This window comes from Ornithorhynchus anatinus, chromosome 2, assembly GCF_004115215.2.
Source record: "Ornithorhynchus anatinus isolate Pmale09 chromosome 2, mOrnAna1.pri.v4, whole genome shotgun sequence".
NCBI classification, from domain to species: Eukaryota; Metazoa; Chordata; class Mammalia; order Monotremata; family Ornithorhynchidae; genus Ornithorhynchus; species Ornithorhynchus anatinus.
In genome coordinates, this window is record NC_041729.1 from 11,075,454 (window position 1) to 11,095,195 (window position 19,742).

At 43.6% G+C, this 19,742-nt stretch overlaps 1 protein-coding gene and 1 non-coding gene across 3 annotated transcripts in view; one reads left to right on the forward strand and one right to left on the reverse strand.

The window, feature by feature from the left end:
- Positions 1 to 19,742, reverse strand: part of ADGRD1 (adhesion G protein-coupled receptor D1) — a 367,284-nt gene that overhangs the window by 125,276 nt on the left and 222,266 nt on the right. The window lies entirely within an intron of this gene.
- On the forward strand, positions 1,295 to 1,432 carry LOC114809905. The gene has a single exon (XR_003757676.1). It is a non-coding gene; the product is annotated as a small nucleolar RNA SNORA7 (small nucleolar RNA).

Consider the following 19,742-nt stretch of genomic DNA (forward strand, 5'->3'; position numbering starts at 1 on the left):
TAATGAGTATATCAGGTATGTTCCTATGTACATACATGCTACAGGCAGAGGTGGAGAGGAAGAGGTTGTGTGGACTTAAATGTTTACGTGGGTTGGAAATGCTGAAGTTGCAGTTGGGGGAAATAAGGTGGGGAGATTGGAGAATAGTTCGGTTTGTAAATTCTCTAGGGATTTAGCAGGAGCCTAGACTCCTACTCAGCAGAGACGTCTGTGCTTATGTTAGGTGGCTAAGTCTGCAGCAGCACCAGGTGGGAAAGAGAGAGAGATAGATACAACCGTTGCTATGATACCGGGGATCTCTAGGAAACGTGATGTGACATCTTTGTATATTCTCAAGGATTCTTTGCCACCTCAAGACGAAACAAATGTCCTGCTAATAAGCCTAGCATAAAATAAAACATTTCTGTCCTTGTTGGAGTTATGTTAGGCGTTTCAAGTATTCTGCAACAGCATCAACCTGAAATTTCCTCCTCTGTGCTTTTATGTCGTTTTATCAGGACAGACTGTCATAAGCACCAGGGAACACTGCATGACCAAACCCAAAACAAGATGGATGGTTGAGGATAATGGATGCCCCGATGAAATGTGAAGATTCATGGATTATAATTACAGTAACGCCTGCTGTTTTCTTTTCCTTTTCTATGAAATAGAATTCTACTACTTCTCTTAATGGGGAAGTGAGAAAAACCACAGTAAGAACTCAATAAGTGTTAATGGTCACAACAGGAGAGCAAACACCTAGGTTAGGAAAAGATAATGAAGGCAGGAAGATCCTTTATCAAAGGCTGCCCTTGCTGCCATTAAAGAGCTGTTCTGAGAAGAGAAAAGTTGTGTCCCACCCCCAACTCCCTAATTTGGACTCAGACAATGGAGCAAATGGTTCATTTCGTATTAATACAGCAAATAGGTAGAACTCAACTGGGCAGTGGGTTTTATTGAGCTCTTACAGTATGTAGAACCCTGTACTTAAGCACTTGGGAGAGTGTGGTGGAGTAAGTAGACGTGATCAATGCCCTCAAAGAGCTTACAGTCTAGCAGGGAAGACAGACAATAAAAACCACTGGTGGTAGGGGAAGAAAATACCTGTCTAAAGTTAAGGACACACATGTTTTGGGGGGTGGGGACAGGGAGGGAAAAGATTAAGTCTTCAGAGAAACATTATAGCAGTAGCAATTCAGATTACGTTGCTTACCCATGAAGAATGTGATTACTTTGAAAAGTCATTTTATATTTGATCCTTTTTCTAATAATAATTCTACATTTAGAACAATTAATTATTACTCATAGTATTAGCCTCCTCTCAAGGTCACATCTGGAGAGTTTCCAGTACTCTACCAGTCTCGACTACGAGAGGGAGAGTCAAGCAGAGGCCTACCCAATCCATTCCTTGCTTGGCCAGTGGCTACCGAGTGGAAGGCAATCTGCTACAAGTCAAAGCTCACCTGGGCTGGGCAGCAGCGGCATGGGAGAGAGTCGAGGGCAGAGATTCGTTTACTGTGCAGAAGGAGGCACTGGTAAACCACTTCCAGATTTTTACCAAGAAAACTCTATGGACATACTACCAAAACAATTGCAGAAGGAAGTGGGGCGTTCTGGAATAGACGTGTCCTTGTGTCGCTATGGGTCAGATATGGCTCGAAAGCATAAAATGATTAGACTGTAAGCCCATCAAACAGCAGGGACTATCTCTATCTGTTGCTGACTTGTTCATTCCAAGCGCTTAGTATAGTGTTCTGCACATAGTAAGCACTCAATAAATACTATTGAATGAATAAGAAAACAACAAGGAGTATTAGCAGAAACAAAACTTCCTGCCATGGAGTCAGTCACAAAATTCTACAATTCCCTTTATCTAGCCAGGGTAAGAGCTAAAACACAGATAGGTAAACTTCATCCAAGTAAGATTTCCTTTAGGTCATGTATTATGCGGTAGCCATTGGTTATTTTGATTGAATTTCAGGCTGGTTTCTGGGCAATTTCTTTGTAAAATTATGGGCTTCCAGATTTTGGATTCCTGGGAAACTAAAGGTCGAGGTTCCACCTCCTCCAGGAAGCCATCTCAGATTAACTCTGCCTTTGTTTAACTCCCTACATTTAACTTACTTTTGAATTTAGTCTGTTGATTTATACATTCATGAAGATTTTCTACTTCTCTGCTTTGTCTCTCCTAACAGATTATAAAGTCCAAAAGGGCAAAGATTGCTTCGGTTCTCTAATATTATCATCATCATTATATTTGTTAAGAGCTTACTATATGTCAAGCACTGTTCTAAGCAGTGGGGAATATTCAGTTCAATCAGGTCAGACACTGTTCTTTTCCCACATGGAGCTCAGAGTCTAAGTCAGAGGTAGAACGACATTTCTCATTTTTTTAGGATGAGGAAACTGAGTCACAGAGAAATTAAATGATTTGTCCAGTGTTACACAGCAGGAATTGGTAGATCTGGGATTAGGACCCAAGTACTTTGACTCCCAGGCTCATACTCTTTTCTATATTAATAACAATAATGATAATGATAATTGTGGTATTTGTTAAGTGCTTACTATGTGCCAGGCACTCTACTAAGTGCTGGGGTAGATACAAGCAAATTGGTTTGGACACAATCCCTGACCCATGTAGAGCTCACAATCGCAATCCCCATTTTAAAGATGAGGTAACTGAGGCCCAGAGAAGTGAAGTGACTTGCCCAAGGTCACACAGAAGATAAGTGGAGAAACCAAGATTAGAACCCATGACCTGCTAACTCCCAGGCCCCTTCTCTCTCCACTATGCCATGCTGCTTCTCCAGTAGGTCACAATGCTCCTCATTTACCCAGAGTCAGTCAGTCAATCGCATTTATTGTGTGCAGAACTCTGTACTAAGCACTTGGGAGAGTACAGTGTAACATAATACATTCCCTGCCCTCACTGAGCTTACAGTATAGATAGGGAGGCAAACGTTAATATAAATAACTAAATTACAGATGTGTACAGAAGTGCTGAAGGGCTGGGAGCAGGAAGGAATAAAGGGGGCAAGTCAGGGCGACACAGAAGGGAGTTGAAGAAAAGGAAAAGAGGGCTTAGTCAGGGAGAGTCTCTTGGAGGAGACTTTCCTTCAGTAGGGCCCTGAAGGTTGGGAAAGTAATGTCTGTCGGCAAATAGGGTGCGATAGCTGCAGTGGGCATGTCGATATCTGCACTGCACTCCCTGAGGCAGAGAAGGTCCCTGAAATGGGAACCAAACCCCCAACCCAGAGCACAAGGCCAGAAGAAATGAATCTGACAGTCCCCACCTTCCTATCCCGACCCATGTGCTGGCCCTTTCCAATCAGCATCGATGCAATAACAATGTAAGTGCTTAGTACAGTGCTTTGCACACAGTAAGCGCTCCATAAATGCAACTGAATGAATGACTAACGAGCCACTGAATTTGGGGGAAGGCCAAATGAGGCCCAAGTGAGTCCGTTACTCAAAGTGTACGTACGTTCAGCAGGTAGAGTATCCTGGGAAGAAGCATGGCATGGAAGATACAGCACGGGCCTGGGAGTCAGACAGTCAAAGATTCTAATCCTAGCTCCACCACTTGTCTGCTGTGTGGCCTTGGGCAAGTCATTAACTTCTCTGTCCCTCGGTTACCTCATCTGTGAAATGGGAATTAAGACTATGAGCCCTGTGCGGGACAGGGATTGGGTCCAATCCAATTTGCTTGTATCCACCCCAGCACTTAGTACAGTGCTTTGCACATAGTAAGGGCTCAATAAAAATGATTGAACGAATAAGCACTTAACAAATACCACAATTATCATTATTATTATTATTCAGTCATGTCTTGCCGAATTTGGCCACCAAACCTGGGCATGGGCTTAGAGTGCATCCTTCCCGGTGCTTTATGGTTGGGAAACGTGCCTACCTATTCTGTTATATTGTGCTCTCCCATGTACTTATTACAGTGTGCAGCACATAGTGAACACTCAATAAACAATCAATGATAGTTGATTGATTCCTATTGGGAAACGGGAACATGTCTAGAATGTTGATGATATTTAAACAGATTGTAATCAAGGGGAAAAGGTTGGATGTGGGAGTTTATCCTTTTTGGGGGGTTGACTATGCCAAATGAGCAATCCCAGGGTAATTGTCATGTGGTTTAGACCCAACTGCTGTTGGCTGGTAAGACAGAGCCTGTTGGCTCAGAGATGGGGCGGATGAGGAGGGAAAGAATGATTTTCAAACAGTCCATCAATAATTATAATTATTGTATTTGTTGAGAGGTAGCATGGTCTTTTGGAAAGAGCAGGGATCTGAGAGGCAGAGGACTTGTGTTCTAATCCAGACTCTGCCAACTGTTTCCTGAGAGACCTTGGAAAAGTCACTAACTTTTCTGTTCCTCAGTTTCCTCAGCTGTAAAATGGGGATTCAATACCCATTCACCCTACTTAAACTGTGAGCACCATGTGGGACTGGAACTGTGTCCTACCTGATTAATTTTTATCTTCCCCATCACTTAGAACAGTGTTTGACAAATAGTAAGCATTTAGCAAATGTAGCATAATAACAATAATAACGCTAGTAGTAATTAGTACTTATGAGACTAGGCCTATGGGTATAATATCGCCAAGATCCGCCCTTTCCTCTCCACCCAAATGGCTACCTTACTGCTACAGGCTCTTGTAATATCCCAGCTAGACTACTGTGTCAGCCTTCTCTCTGATCTCCCTTCCTCCTCTCTCTCCCCGCTCCAGTCTATTCTTTACTCCACTGCCCAGCTCATCTTCCTGCAGAAATGCTCTGGGCATGTCACTCCCCTTCTTAAAAACCTCCAGTTGTTGCCTATCAACCTCCGCACCAAACAAAAACATTTCACTCTAGGCTTCAAGGCTCTCCATCACCTTGCCCCTTCCTACTTCTCCCTTCTCTCTTTCTACTGCCCACGCCACACGCTCCGCTCCTCTGCCGCCCACCTCCTTACCGTCCCTCGGTCTCGCCTATCCCGCCGTCGACCCCTGAGCCACGTCCTCTCACGGTCCTGGAATGCCCTCCCTCCTCACCTCCGCCAAACTAATTCTCTTCCCCTTTTCAAAACCCTACTTAAAGCTCACCTCTTCCAAGAGGCCTTCCCAGACTGAGCTCCCCCCTTTTCCCTCTGCTCCCTCTACCCCCCTCTTCACCTCTCCTCAGCTAAACCCTCTTCTCCCCCATTTCCCTCTGCTCCTCCCCCTCTCCCGTCCCACCCCCTCAGCACTGTACTCGTCTGCTCAACTGCATCTTCATCACCCTATTTATTTTGTTTTAATGAGATGTACACCACCCTGATTCTATTTATTTGCTATTGTTTTAAGGAGATGTTCTTCCCCTTGACTCTATTTATTGCCATTGTTCTTGTCTGTCTGTCTCCCCCGATTAGACTGTAAGCCCGTCAAAGGGCAGGGACTGTCTCTATCTGTTGCCGATTTGTACATTCCAAGTGCTTAGTACAGTGCTCTGCACATAGTAAGCGCTCAATAAATACTACTGAATGAATGAATGAATGGGTAGATACCAGATAATCAGTTCAGACCCAGCTTGTGTCCCACATGAAGCTCACAGTCTAAAACTGTGGGAGACCAGTTTATTAATCCTCATTTTACAGAGGAGGAAACTGAGGCAAAGAGAACTTGAAGAAATTTCCCAAGGTCACACAGGAAGCAAATGGCAGAATCGGGATTAGAACCCAGGTCCTCTGTCTCCCAGGCCCAGATTCTTTCCACCAGATCATGCTGTGTGCTTTCTCTGTGCAGCGGACTGTACTAAGCACTTGGGAGAGGACCTCAGGAAACCTTGTCCTCAAGGAGCTTACAATCTTGCAGGATACTCAAACATTAAAAATTAATCACAGGTAGGAGGAATGAACAGCATAAAAATGTGTGATCCTAGGTGCAAAGTAGGGGAGAACAATGAGTACCCAAGTGCCTAGGTGGAAGTGCAGAAGTGGAAAATGAGAGGACAGGAAATGTGGAAAGAGGAATATATATTCCCACCAGAGGAATCTCTCCAGGTCTTGTAGCTTCAAGTAAAGGCTTACGGTGGATCTTTTCTGACTTGCATTGCCAATTGATAATAATAGTAATTGTATTATTTATTAAGTGCTTATTCTGTGCCAGGCACTGTAATACGCTCTGGGGTGGATACAAGCAAATCGGGTTGGACGTAGCCCCTGTCCCATGTGGGGCTCACAGTCTCAATCCCCATATTACAGATGCGGTAACTGAGGCCCAGAGAAGTGAAGCGACTTGCCCAAGGTCGCAGAGCAAACAAGTGGCAGAGCTGGGATTAGAATCCAGCAGGGGAATCTCTCCAAGTTTTGTATCTTCAAGTAAAGACTCTTGGTGGAGTCTTTTCTGACCTGTACTGCCAATTCACACCTTTCCATCTTTCCCTCCCTCCAACTAGCCCTCTTTTTCCCCCTTGAATCTGGTTTCCCTATTGGAAAACTAGGGCCCTTTCACCTGAGGCTAGGAATCACAATATGTAGACACTCTAGGAGGGAGGAAGGAAGCACCCTTAGACTTGTTTCCATTCCCCATAGGCACTCCCCTTCCATTGCACTATTTCACTATTTTTCCGATCTGGGTTCATCTCCTGCAAATTGTTTTTAAATTGACCAGGCTGTGGGACCCCATTGGAGCTAAGCGGCCGAGTCTGAAGCATTCAGTCATTTGTTTATGTTCTTTAGATAGTTCTGGTTTGGCTTCCCTCTCTTGTGTCACTCCAGCTGTAGCCTTCACTGGCAGCAAGCACACAGTCTCATTTTGCCCTGAGCCCAGACAGTTCCTAGCTTTCCCATTTTACTAGTTGAAAATCCTTTATTAGTTACAATTCTTTCTCAACTTTGGAAGCTAACTGTCCAACTCTCTGTGGATCATGGCTGAAATCCCAGACTCCACCCCCAAGATGCCTCGCTGGGGTCTGATTGACTACTGGATTTCTTCATTTCAAGATGGTGCCTTCCTAAATCTCCAATAAGAGTGTCCTGTGGAAGGTGAAAACTGAAGAAGGAGCTCTGGTGGCAGAGAAGATAGAAGATACCTTATTCTGACTTCACAGGCACAGAAACAATATGGAGACTATCTTTCTACGATGGGCCGATGGAGATCACCTTTGTCTTTAGACTTCTGACTGGATTGTCACTTAATTACAGATGATGACTCCTAGCACTTTCACTATTTTAAGGCATGAGCATATACTCCAGTGACAAGGGATGAGGGTTTTCCAAAGGCAGGCCAGGCAAGCCGGTGGTCTGAAAACCAGCAACTCAACCGTGGGGTCTGGAGATCATGCCCGTTCTCAAGATCTTGAGGTTTTTCTCCCTTTTTCTTACTGCTTTATCCATCTCCTGGCTTCCCCTTAAGTCACAAAACCATTCTATTCATTAGGACTCAATATTCTATTCTCTGACTACGTCTTAGCCCAGAGAGGAAATTTCAGAGATCACAAGGAGCTCTGGATCCGCTGAAGTCAAATGTCCAGCGTGGTTTTATCATGACAATAGTAATGTTTTTTTGTCTTTTGTTTTGTTTTTAAATGGCATTTGTTAAGTGCTTACTACATGCCAGACACTGTAATAAGCACTGAGGTACATATAAGCTAATCAAGTTGGACACAGTCCATGTCACACATGGGGTTCACAATGAGTAACGGAGGAACAAAGAACTGAAGTGACTTGCTTAAGGGCACACAGCAGACAAGTGTGGATCCGAGATTAGGACAGAGAAGCTGCATGGTCTAGTGGATAGAGCCCAGCCTGGTAGTCAGAAGGACCTGGATTCTAATTCTGGCTCTACCACTTGTCTGCTGTGTGACATTGGGCAAGCCACTTAACTTCTCTGTGCCTCAATTACTTCATCTGTAAAATGGGGATTAAGACAGTGAGCCACATTTGGGTCATGGACTGTGTCCAACCTGATTAACTTGTATCTACTCCAGTAACTTGAATCTACTCCAGAATTTAGGACAGTGTCTGGCACTTAGAGCTTAACAAATACCATTAAAAAACCCCTCAAAAAACAGGTCCTTCTGACTCCCAGGCCAGTGCTCTATCCACTAAGCCATGCTGCTTCTCAGTGTTTTTTTTTTAAACACTTTCTATATGTCAAGTACTGGGCTAAGCACTGGGGTAGATACCGGACAATCATATCAGATCCAGTGCTTGACCCACATGGGCTAGGACCGACCTTGGGGAGGGGGTGAAACCTAGAGGTGTTTCTCCCCTTCCTGTTCCTTAGCCATCCCGGGGTTGGACAAATAGAGTGTGACAGAGGAGAGATAGCGCTCAGTGCCAGCAAGTGATAATATCAACTCCCAACCTCACTTTACCTCAGCTTTCAATAAAGCTCCAAAGTAGGAGAGTGAGAATTTTAAATTTTCAAAGCAGCAATCACACCATCCTGAGCACTGAAGGAACTCAATGAACATATTCTCTGGTGATAAAGATGTCTATCCACATTGCTTAATTAAAGAATTAGTTTCTTGAGGATGGGGCCTAGACTTTGGTATGCCCCAGGGCCCTTAGCACCTGGTAGGCCCTTACTAAGTGTTATTAGTCAATCAAATCATGTCATCAATCATGAAATAGGGAATCTGCCTGAGAATCACTTAAGATAGAACACAGCTGACTTGAACTGGAAGTTCACGGATGGAATTTCTTGGTTTTGATGTAGGAGACAAGGGTTAGATTGGGTCATGAGGGGCAATCCAGGAAACTAGTTTATACAGCTGGGATTGACGCTTTGAATTTTTTTTTAATACACCTGGCCATTGGTCAACTTCTAATGCCAGGCTTCGAAGCTCTCAATGACTCCTGGCAACACTGTGAGACTCAGTCGCACTGGCTGACTCCTCAGCCTTCGAAATCAACTGCATCTAGCACCACAGACAATCAGTAGCCACTGGGCAGAGATGTGCTGAGCCCAGAATCTGGTCAGAGAGCAGGTGGGGGGAAAACTTCCATTTTTTTGTAAACACATTTTTATTGACTGTAGCCAGGACAAACACATTGGTTTCCCCAGTGAAGCATCCAGAATTCCCCATGTTGGAATTTTAATGCTAATTCCCGATATCATTTCAGGTCTGTTGGCTTCTCTCTAGTTGATAACGTTTAAAGAGGGCCATTCTTGTGGATAAATTATGGAATTGGGCACCTAAACTTGTTTGGAAGAATAATAATGATGGCATTTATTCAGTGCTTCCAGTATGTGTCTGGGGTAGATAAAAGTTAATCAGATTGGACACATATTAGTATTATCATTTTTATTATATTTGTTAAATCCTTACTATGTGTCAAGTACTGTGCTAAGCACTGGAGTAGATGCAAATTAATCAGTCTGGACTCAGTCCCTATTCCACATGGGGCTCGTAATATAAGAGGGAGAGAGAACAGGCATCGAATCTCCATTTCACAGATGAAGAAACTGAAGCTCATAGAGGTTAAGTGAGCCCAAGGTCACACAGCAGGCAATTGGCAGAGCCAGCATTAGAACTCAGGTCCTGTGCTTTCTGTCCCGGACTCTTTCCATTAGGTCACGCTGCCTCCCATTTGTGCCTGGAGAATTCAGATCTTCTGGAGAAGCAGCATGGCTCAGTGGAAAGAGCCCGGGCTTGGAAGTCAGAGGTCGTGGGTTCGAATCCTGGCTCTGCCACTTGTCAGCTGTGTGACTGTGGGTAAGTCACTTAACTTCTCTGGGCCTCAGTTACCTCATCTGTAAAATGGGGATTAACTGTGAGCCTCACGTGGGACAACCTGATTACCCCTGTACCTACCCCAGCGCTTAGAACAGTGCTCTGTACATAGTAAGTGCTTAACAAATACCAACATCATCATCATCATCTCGTGACAACCTGGAAATGCTCATCCGCACTATTTTGTATTCATTCATTCAATCCTATTTATTGAGTGCTTACGGTGGGTAGAGCACCGTACTAAGCGTTTGGGAGAGTACAATAGACAGCATGGCTCAGTGCAAAGAGCCCGGGCTTGGGAGTCAGTGGTCACGCGTTCGAATCCCAGCTCTGCCACTTGTCAGCTGTGTGACTGTGGCAAGTCACTTAACTTCTCTGGGCCTCAGTTCCCTCATCTCTAAAATGGGGATTAACTGTGAGCCTCAAGTGGGACAACCTGATTACCCTGTATCTACCCCAGCGCTTAGAACAGTGCTCTGCACATAGTAAGTGCTTAACAAATACCAACATTATTATTATTATTATTATTATTGACAAATAAACGGACACATTCCCTGCCAACAACAAGCTACTGCTTGTGTTCCTTTTCTACCTCCCAGAAAATGACCAAAATGCAATTGAAGAGTCAGTGTATCAAAATGCCACAGTCAGACCTGGCCTGGCCTCATTCATTAGGACTTTCACCCCATTTGACTCTTCTGGTTGTATCAGTTCCAACGTTCTCAATATTTCCCTCTCAGAGAAATCCAAAGACCGGTCCACATCACTGGCAAAAGTGTATTGCTTGAGCTTCCTCAAACAATGCCTTGTGTTTGTGGCCTAGTGGACAGCGCAAGGGCCTGGAGTCAGAAGGACCTGGGTTCTAATTTCACCTCCTCCACTTGTCTGCTGCTTGACCTTGGACAAGTCACTTCACTTCTCTGTGCCTCAGTTACCTCATCTGTAAAATGGGGATTGAGATTGAGAGCCCTGTGTGTGTCAAGAACTATATCCAACCTGGTTAGCTTGTATCTACCAGTGCTTAGTACAGTGCCAGGCACACAGTAAGAGCTTAAGACATACCACAATTATTATTCTCCTCTGAAACAGATGTCATACATTAGTCCAAAACCAGCACTGAAAGCTCAACTTCAAAGAGCTTTTTCTTTCTTAAAAACCTAGAATAAACTGACCTATTTCAGCTTTATCTTTAAAGGACAATCTGACTCTAATTAGAGGAGAGATGAATAGTTAACTTTAGCAGTAGAAAATGGCATAGGGGCATTAATTCACTCACCCCCACCGATGAGGCAAATGTTTCTAATTGCCTTAGGAAGTCTGTTTCAGACTCAGCAGGAGCCTAGAGGGGCCTTTAGCTATACAAAAAATCATATCCTAATAATAATAATAAAAAGGGCTCATTTCCCACAGCCTGCTAGAACACTTCATTCATGAAACTTACAGCAGAGCTTTCAAATTAACATCCATTTCAGCTCCTTAATTCCTTTATGGAGATCTACCCTTGGAAGGGCCAATTTAAAAAATCATTTGGCTAAATTCATTTAAAGAGATCCATAATGAAAGGAAAAAGTTAGGGATGTAAGAAAGTCTATCTCTAACAACGTGGCAAAATGCCAGGAAGGGTAAAACCACCCAAGGTTCTTCCAAGCATTCCGTTGCCTCCGTTGGAGACAGACTGCTCGACTCGATGGACCATGACCAGCTCCTGTTGTGCTAGTCCTAGTTGTAATAGACCACAGGCCTGAGAATCAGAAGACTTGGGTTCGAATCCCATCTCTGCCACGTATTTTCTGTGTGATTTTGGATGTCACCTAACCTCTCTGTGGGACAGAGACTATGTCCAACTTGATTAGCTTGTATCTACCTCACTGTTTACATAGTGCTTGGCACACACTTGAGCGCTTGCTTGACATTTGTCAAGCACTTATTATGTGCCATGTACCATATTAAGCACTGGGCTAGATACAAGATAATCATATTAGACACAGTCCCTGTCCCTCATCACGCTCTCAGTCTATTAGGGAGAGGAGGTATTTAATCCCCCATTTTACAGATGAAGAAACTGAGGCATGATAATTAAAGTGACTTGTCTAAGGTCATGCAGCAGACAAGTGACAGAGTTAGGATTAGAACCCAGGTCCTCTGATTCCCAGGGTTCTGTTTCACAGTACAATTGCTTATGCTTTTTCCTATTGGATATTAGCAATTTATACCACGCTGACTCCTGCATTAGATTATAAATTCAAGGGTAAATAAAGTGTCTTTTGGTCTGTTACTTTTCCAATACATCAAGAATATTTTGCCCAACAAATCCCAGTGAAGATGATGATGAGAATTATTCATCAATGTTCTTTAGAGGTTGCTGCTTCACCAAACTCTTCATCCTTCTTCCCAAATTTTCTGCTCCATCAAACTTTCCAATCACAGTTGGCAACACCCTCCACTCTCCCCACATTTCCAGCTGGCAATTTGGACAATACCCTTGACTCCTCCTTTATTCTGTTATTCAGTATTTCACCAAATCCTTCCTCCACATCATGTCCAGAATCTCCTCCTGCCCACCCAAATGTTCCTTCCTCTCAATCCAAATGGCCACCACATGGGTGTTTGTCATATCCCATTTTGACTACTGCACCAGCCTTTCTCTGATCTATCTCTCTCCAATCTTTCCCCTCTCCAGTCCTGTTACTCTGCGGCTTAGATCATTTTTTTTTAAATATCATTCTGCACATCTTCTCTCTCAAAACTTCCTGTAGTTGTTCATTCCTCTTTTCATCAAGCAGAAACTCCTGGCAATCAGTTCTCTCCCCTGAGTTTATTCAGTATCTAATCCTACTACATTCACATCCTTCCTCTTCAGCTAATGTATTTATTGTTCCTTATTTACATCTCTCAAGCTGCTGAACTCTTGCTCACATTCTTTCCTGCCTGGAACGTCCTCCTGTCCTTCTGCCATCAATCAAACGTAAGCTTCCCCTCTACACTGTGAACTCTTTTCGGGCAGGGAACGTGTCTGCCAACTCTGTTGAATTGTACTCACCTAAGTGCTTAATAGTGCTCAGATACAGCAAGCACTCAAATGCCACTGATTCATTATTTATCAAATCAATCAATCATATTTATTGAGTTCTTAGGATGTGCTGAACACTGTACCAAGTGGCTTGGGAGAGTACAATATAACAGTATAACAGACACATTCCCTGCCCACAGTGAGTTTACAGCCTAGATGGGAGACAGACATTAATAGAAATACATAAATTAAAGATATGTACATAAATGCTGTGGGACTGAGGAAGGGGTGAATAAAGGGAGCAAATCAGGATGACGTAGAAGGGAATGAAAGACAAGGAAATGGGGGCTTAAACGAGGAAGGCCTCTTCAAGGAGACGTGCCTTCATTAAGGCTTTGAAGGTGGGGAGAGTATCTGTCAGATAGGAAGAGGGAGGGGATTTCAGGACAGAGGCAGAACATAGGTGAGAGGTCAGCGGTGAACTAGACAAGATGGAGGTAGAGGGAGAAGGTTGGCATTAAAGGAGAGAAGCATGCAGGCTGGGTTGTAGTAAGAAATCAGGGAAGTAAGGTAGAAGGAGGCAAGCTGAATGAGTGTTTTAAAGCCGACGGTAAGTAGTTTCTGTTCGATGCAACAGAGGGTGGGGAACCACTGGAGGTTCTTGAGGAGTGGGAAACTATGGACTGAATGCTTTTGTAGAAAAATGATCCAGTCAGCAGAATGAACTACGGACTGGAGTAGGTAGAGACAGGAGTTAGGAAGGTCAGCAAGAAGACTGATATAGTAATCAAGGTGGGGTAGGATCAATGCTGGGATTAAAATGCTAGCAGTTTGGATGAAGAGGAAAGGGCAGATTTTAATGACGTTGTGAAGGTTGACCTGACAGGATTTAATGATAGAATGAATATGGAGGTTGAATGAGAGAGATGAGTAAAGGATAACACCAAGGTTGTGGGCTTGTGAGACGGGAAGCAGCGTGGCTTAGTGGAAAGAGCCCGGGCTTGGGAGTCAGAGGTTGTGGGGTCTAACTCCGGCTCTGCCACTTGTCAGCTGTGTGACTTTGGGCAAGTTACTTCACTTCTCTGTGCCTCAGTTACCTCATCTCTAAAATGGGGATGAAGACTGTGAGCCCCAACGTGGGACACTCTCATTACCTTGTATCTACCCCAGTATTTAGAACAGTGCTTGGCACATAGTAAGCACTTAACAAATACCATCATCATCATCATCATCATCAGGAAGGACAGTGGTACTGTTTATAGTGATGGGAAAATCAGAGACAGAATCATTTGGGTGGGAAGCTAAGCAGTTCTGCTTTAGGCATGTTAAGTTTGAGGTGATGGTAGGACTTCCAAGTAGAGATGTCTTGAAGGCAAGAGGAAATGTGAGACTAGGGGGAGGGAGAGGGATCAGGGCTGGAGATGACTGGGGAATCATTCACAAAGAGGTGTAGTTTCAATTATTGTTTATTTATTGAGTACTTAGTGTGTTCAGAACACTGAACAGAGCTGGTAGCCATGTTCCCTGCTTACATATCAGGCAGATAATTGGTCATCTCATCTTCAAAGCCCTTCTGAAAGGCCATCTCTTCCAGGAGGCCTTCCCTGATTTATGTCTAATTCACCTACCTTAAATTTCCAATTCATCGACTCTTCATCTCTCAAAGAGTTGGGTACTCAGCAGAGTCCTGAGCAGTAATATACCTATCTTTCTGCTCTATTACCTCCTCTTCCCGCTAATTTATTTTATTTTCTGTCTCCCCCTCTAGATTGTAAGCTCCTTGTGGGCAGAGAGCATGTTCATTAGTGCTATTAATCTATCCCAAACTCTTAATCTAGTGCTCTGCAGAGAGTAGATTCTAAATAATCTTGATTGCTGGACTCGTTCGCTTTTAAATAATGATTCATCATTGACCTGCTGCTTCTCTTTTGATCCACATTAAGGAATGACCAAGGTGGCTTTTCATTTTTCTGAAGACCCTTTTCAAATATTTAGCCCAGCCCATTCTGCTCTGTGGCTTATTAAAAATTTCCCTGTGAAGTGGAAGAAAAAAAAGTCCAAGCCTCAAAGGGGTTTCGCTGGAGTATTAATTAGAATTGTAAAGAGATCTTGTAGTAGCAGGAGTCCAGGGAATGATGTCAGCAAACAGTAGGTGCTTTTTGCATTAAACTTTTCACACTGTGAAGTGTTTTTTGTTTTTTTAAAAAAAGAAACTACAAGAGAGGGCCATAGGTTATAGAAATTGAGAGTAAAACTGGGATCAAACTCTTCTGGGCCTGCAAGAGCAGTTGGTGGGCAGAGGATCCACCCTTCTTTGAAGTTACCAATGTCTGGTACCTTTCCTTCAAGATAAAGATCCCATATTTGTGGCTTCCTCCTTACAGAAAAGATGCAGTGCCAGGATGGAACTTTTTTGCTCCACTGGACTGGAAAACTGGCTCAACCAGACCCTATCTCTCTGCAGTACAACCCCAGCACCATCAAACACGGAGATGAGAGTCCTTTAGACTGGATTATTTAAGAAACCTAAGTAGAACTCGTCCATACAGTGCTTTTCTATGTGCTAAATACTGTACTAAGAGCTGGGGCAGATACAATATAATCAGGTCAGAAACAGTCACTTTCTCAAATGGGGCTTACAGTCTACGTAGGAGAGAACACAGGTATTGAATCCCCATTTTACAGTTGAGGAAACTGGGACACAGAGAAGTTGAGTGTCTCGCTCAGGGTCACACAGAAGAAAAGTAGCAGAGTCCTAATTAGAAGTCAGGACTCCTCTCTCTCTCAGATCCGTGCTCTTTCCAGTAGGCCATGCTGCTTTGCTAATAATACAGACTGTTGGTTAGCTTTTTTGTTTGCTTTTAAATGATATTTATTAAGCACTTACTATGTGCCAGGCAGTGTACTAAGTACTGGGGTGAATACAAGCAAATCGGACAAAGTTCCTTTCCCAAGTGCAGCTCACAGTCTCAACACCCATTTTACAAATGAGTAACTGAGGCCCAGAGAAATGAAGTGACTTGCCTAAGGTCACACAGCAGACAAGTGGCAGAGGGAGAATTAGAACCCAGGTCCTTCTGGCTCCCAAGCCCGTGCTTTTGCCGTTTGCCACTAGGCCATGGTGCTTGCAATGACCAGCCCCCAATATCAATCCTCACTCCGGGAGGGAACATGGGAAAGATGGATTCCCAGTTTCCGGAACTGGCTTCATTTAATCGTATTTATTGAACGCTTACTGTTTGCAGAACACTGTACCAAGTGCTTGAGAGAGAACACCATAACAATACCACGGAGTTGGTAGACACATTCCCTGCCAAGAAAGATCTGACAGTCTAGAGGGAAAGATAGACATTAATATTAATAAATTATAGGGATTTACATGAGTGCTGTGGGATCCACAGAGGGGTGAATAAAGGGTGGAAATCCAATGCGAGGGCATTGGAGAAGGGAGTAGGAGAAGAGGAAATGAGGATCTAATTGGGGAAGGCCTCTTGGAGGAGATGTGCTTTTAATAAGGCTTTGAATTGGGGAAGAGGGATCGTCAGTCATATACGAAGAGGGAGGGTGTTCTAAGCCAAAGGCAGGATATGGATGAGAGGTCGGCGGTGGGACACATGAGAGCGAGGTACGAGTGGGTTGGTATTAGAGGAGCGAACTGAGCAGTCTGGGTTGTAGTGGGAGTGCGGCAAGGTGAGGTAGGAGGGGAGAAGGTGATTGACTGCTTTAAAGCACTGAAACTGCCATGTAACAAAGAGAATCGATGTAGCTTCCCTCACTGAGTGAAGGCATCCCCAACCCTGCCAGTCTAAAGGTCCGTCAGGCTAGCTGAATCACCGATGTTCAAAAACATCAGGGATCGGAAAATAGAAAGGCTTATATCAGATCAGCATGTTAATGAGCTTGCTAAGCAGGGAAAGTCTCTAAGTAGCCCTAAATATGCTCCTCTCAATAAACAGGAGGTCTCTGGCCTCTGACTGAATGTTTGCTTCAGAACACTTGAACATCCAACCAGACCTCAAGAATTAATTCACACCGAAATAAAGCATTTTCCACAGTGCAAAGGAAGTGACAAGGAAACAGCTCCTTGAGGGCAAGGATCGTGGATATTATACTATTTTTATGGTATATGTAAAGTGCTTATTTTGTGCCAGGCACTATAGTAAGCTCTGGCGTAGATACAAAATAATCAGGTTCACTCATTCACTCAGTCATATTTAGTGAGTGCTTACTGTGTGCAGAGCACTGTACCAAGAGCTTGGCAGAGTAAAATACAACAATAAACAGTCACATTCCCTGCCAACAATGAGCTTACAGTACAGAGGTGGGGAGACAGATTAATGCAAATAAATAAAATTACAGATATGTAAATTAAGTGCCATGGGGCTGGGATGGGGGAAGAGCAAAGAGAGCAAGTCAGGGTGACACAGAAGGTAGTGGGAGATGAGGAAAAGTGGGGCTTAGTCTGGGAAGCCCTCTTGGAGGAGATGTGCCTTCAGTAAGGCCTTGAAAGCAGGGGGGCAATTGTCTGTTGGATTTGAGAAGGGAGGGTGTTCCTGGCTAGAGGCAAGAAGAGGGCTAGGGGTTAGAAGTGAGATAGGAGAGATCAAGGCACAGTGAGGAAGTTAGCAATAAAGAAGCAAAGTGTGCAGGCTGGGTTGTAGAAGGAGAGAAGTGAGGTGAAGTAGGAGAAGTCAAGGTGGTAAAGTGCCTTAAATTCATGTCTCTCATGGGGCTCACAGTCTTAATCCCCATTTTATACCTGCAGGACATGAGGCCCGGAGAAGCAAAGTGATTTGCCAAAGGTCACACAGCAGACAGATGGCAGAGCTGGAATTAGAACCCAGGTCCTTCTAACCCCCAGGCCCATGCTCTATCCACCAGGCCACAGTGCCTCTCTTAGTATACTATCTCAAGCATTTAGTACAGTGCTCTGCACACAATAAGTGCACAGTAAATATGATTGATTGAGAAAGGGAGAGATGGGATATTAAATGAAGAAAAGGCAAAGATTTACACCTCGTCCTTTCTGAAGAAATGAAGAGAGTCTCAAACACATTCCAATCAGGTCTTGAGAGGTGAATATCTTTCTTTCAAGGACACATCAGCCCTGATAATCACCTAGTCTCTGGACAAATAGAGGGTCTTGCTGGTTGACAGAGCACTCGACTCCCTTGGTAACTGGGGTCACATGACCACATTGGCATGCCGCAAACTCTAATTCCTCTTTTATTAATGCACGTTGGGTTCAAATTCCTAAACTCTACTACACTGTTAAATTATCACACCTGATTAGTGGACTCGACCTGCTTTTGCCACCATGGAGATGAATTCCAAGGGACAAAAGAAAGTGACTCCTGTAGGGAAAGACAGAATTTAAGATGCAGAAGAAGAGACAAAATACTCTCAAAGGATGAAGAAAGCAACCAAAAGGAAATCATATCATCCCCCTGAGAGACATGACTAGGTTGTCAAAGCAGCAATGACTGATTGGTGCTATCACATGATTTTTAATACCGCAATTCAGGTCTTAATTGTTTTAATGTGGCAAAGGAAGTTTTCTATTTTTAGCCACGGTAATTTTAAGGGATTTTCAAATGAACCTTTCACAAGCATGAATAGCACTTTCTCACTCCTACCTAGCCTCCCACACACTGTCTAAACTTGGTGTCACCAATTTCGAGCTGTCATAGAGCTAAGCCAAAATAGCATTTTTACATCTCTTTCTTCCTACAAATTTCAAACTATCAAATATCAATCCCTTTTCTGAATTCCACATTAACCACCACCCCGTCCCCCCCAAAAAAGTATGTTTCAAGCCAAGGTCATCTTTGCCTTACACAAATGTAGAGGAATTTAGGGTCAGGAATGGTTTTCTTACCTATGGATTTCTTACCCATGGCAGTATGCCTCAAAATCTTTCATCGCTACAAGTTATCCAAAAAGGGTAAATGTTTTTAATTTTTTTTTTCTTAATATTTTTCCACCACTGGTGGTTTCAAGTATATCCTTTCCAGACCTCTATCTTCATAATTGGCTTTATTAATAATAATAATAATAATAATGACATTTGTTTAGCACTTACTATGTGCGAAGCACTGTTCTAAGTGCTGGGGTGGATACAAGGTGATCAGGTTGTTCCACCTGGGGCTCACAGTCTTAATCCCCATTTTACAGATGAGGTAACCGAGGCACAGAGAAGTTAAGTGATTTGCCCAAAGTCACACAGCTGACAAGCGGCGGACCAGGATTAGAACCCATGACCTCTGACTCCCAAGCCCACACTCTTTCCACTGAGCCACGCTGCTTCTCTTAACACAAGCCTTGCACACCTCTCTGAAATCTGTAATTTTAATCTGAAATAATTCATCTTGCAGCGTAGCTCAGTTGCCATTTAAGAGTCAGGTAATGAAGTTTAAGAGCAGGCCCTGCTCTTACACAGCAAATGGTCAGCACAGAGTAGAAGCTCAACAAAGGCTAACAAATGAATAAATGAATGAATGCAATTACCCTGGATCTTACTTTCGTCAGAATTTAATCTACTATGTATATGCAAAACTGATCCTGCTGGGGTTTTTTTGTTTGTTTGTTTTTTAAAGGAATTTGTTAATGCTTACTATGTGCCAGGCTCTGTACCATGTTCTGGGGTAGCTACTAGCTAATCAGGTTGGATACAGTCCAAGTCCCACATAGGATTTATAGTCTTAACCTCTATTTTACAGATGAGGCAATGGAGGCACAGAGAAGTTAAGTGATTTGCCTAAGGTCACCCAGCAGACAAGTGACTGAGGCAGGATTAGAACCCAGATCCTTTGACTCACAGGCCCATATTTTTTCCACTAGGCCATGCTACTTTGCAGTTATGCAAACTTGAGCTTTTACTGTGATGATACTATCACCCTCTACCAGAGAATCAACACCCTCTTAGCACCCCCTGACAGGAAGAGACAGTGTCACAGAGAGGTGTTGGATGGAGAGAAAAGAGAGAGATAGAGAGCCATTGAAAACAGATGTGGCAGATATAAACAGCCACAGACATATT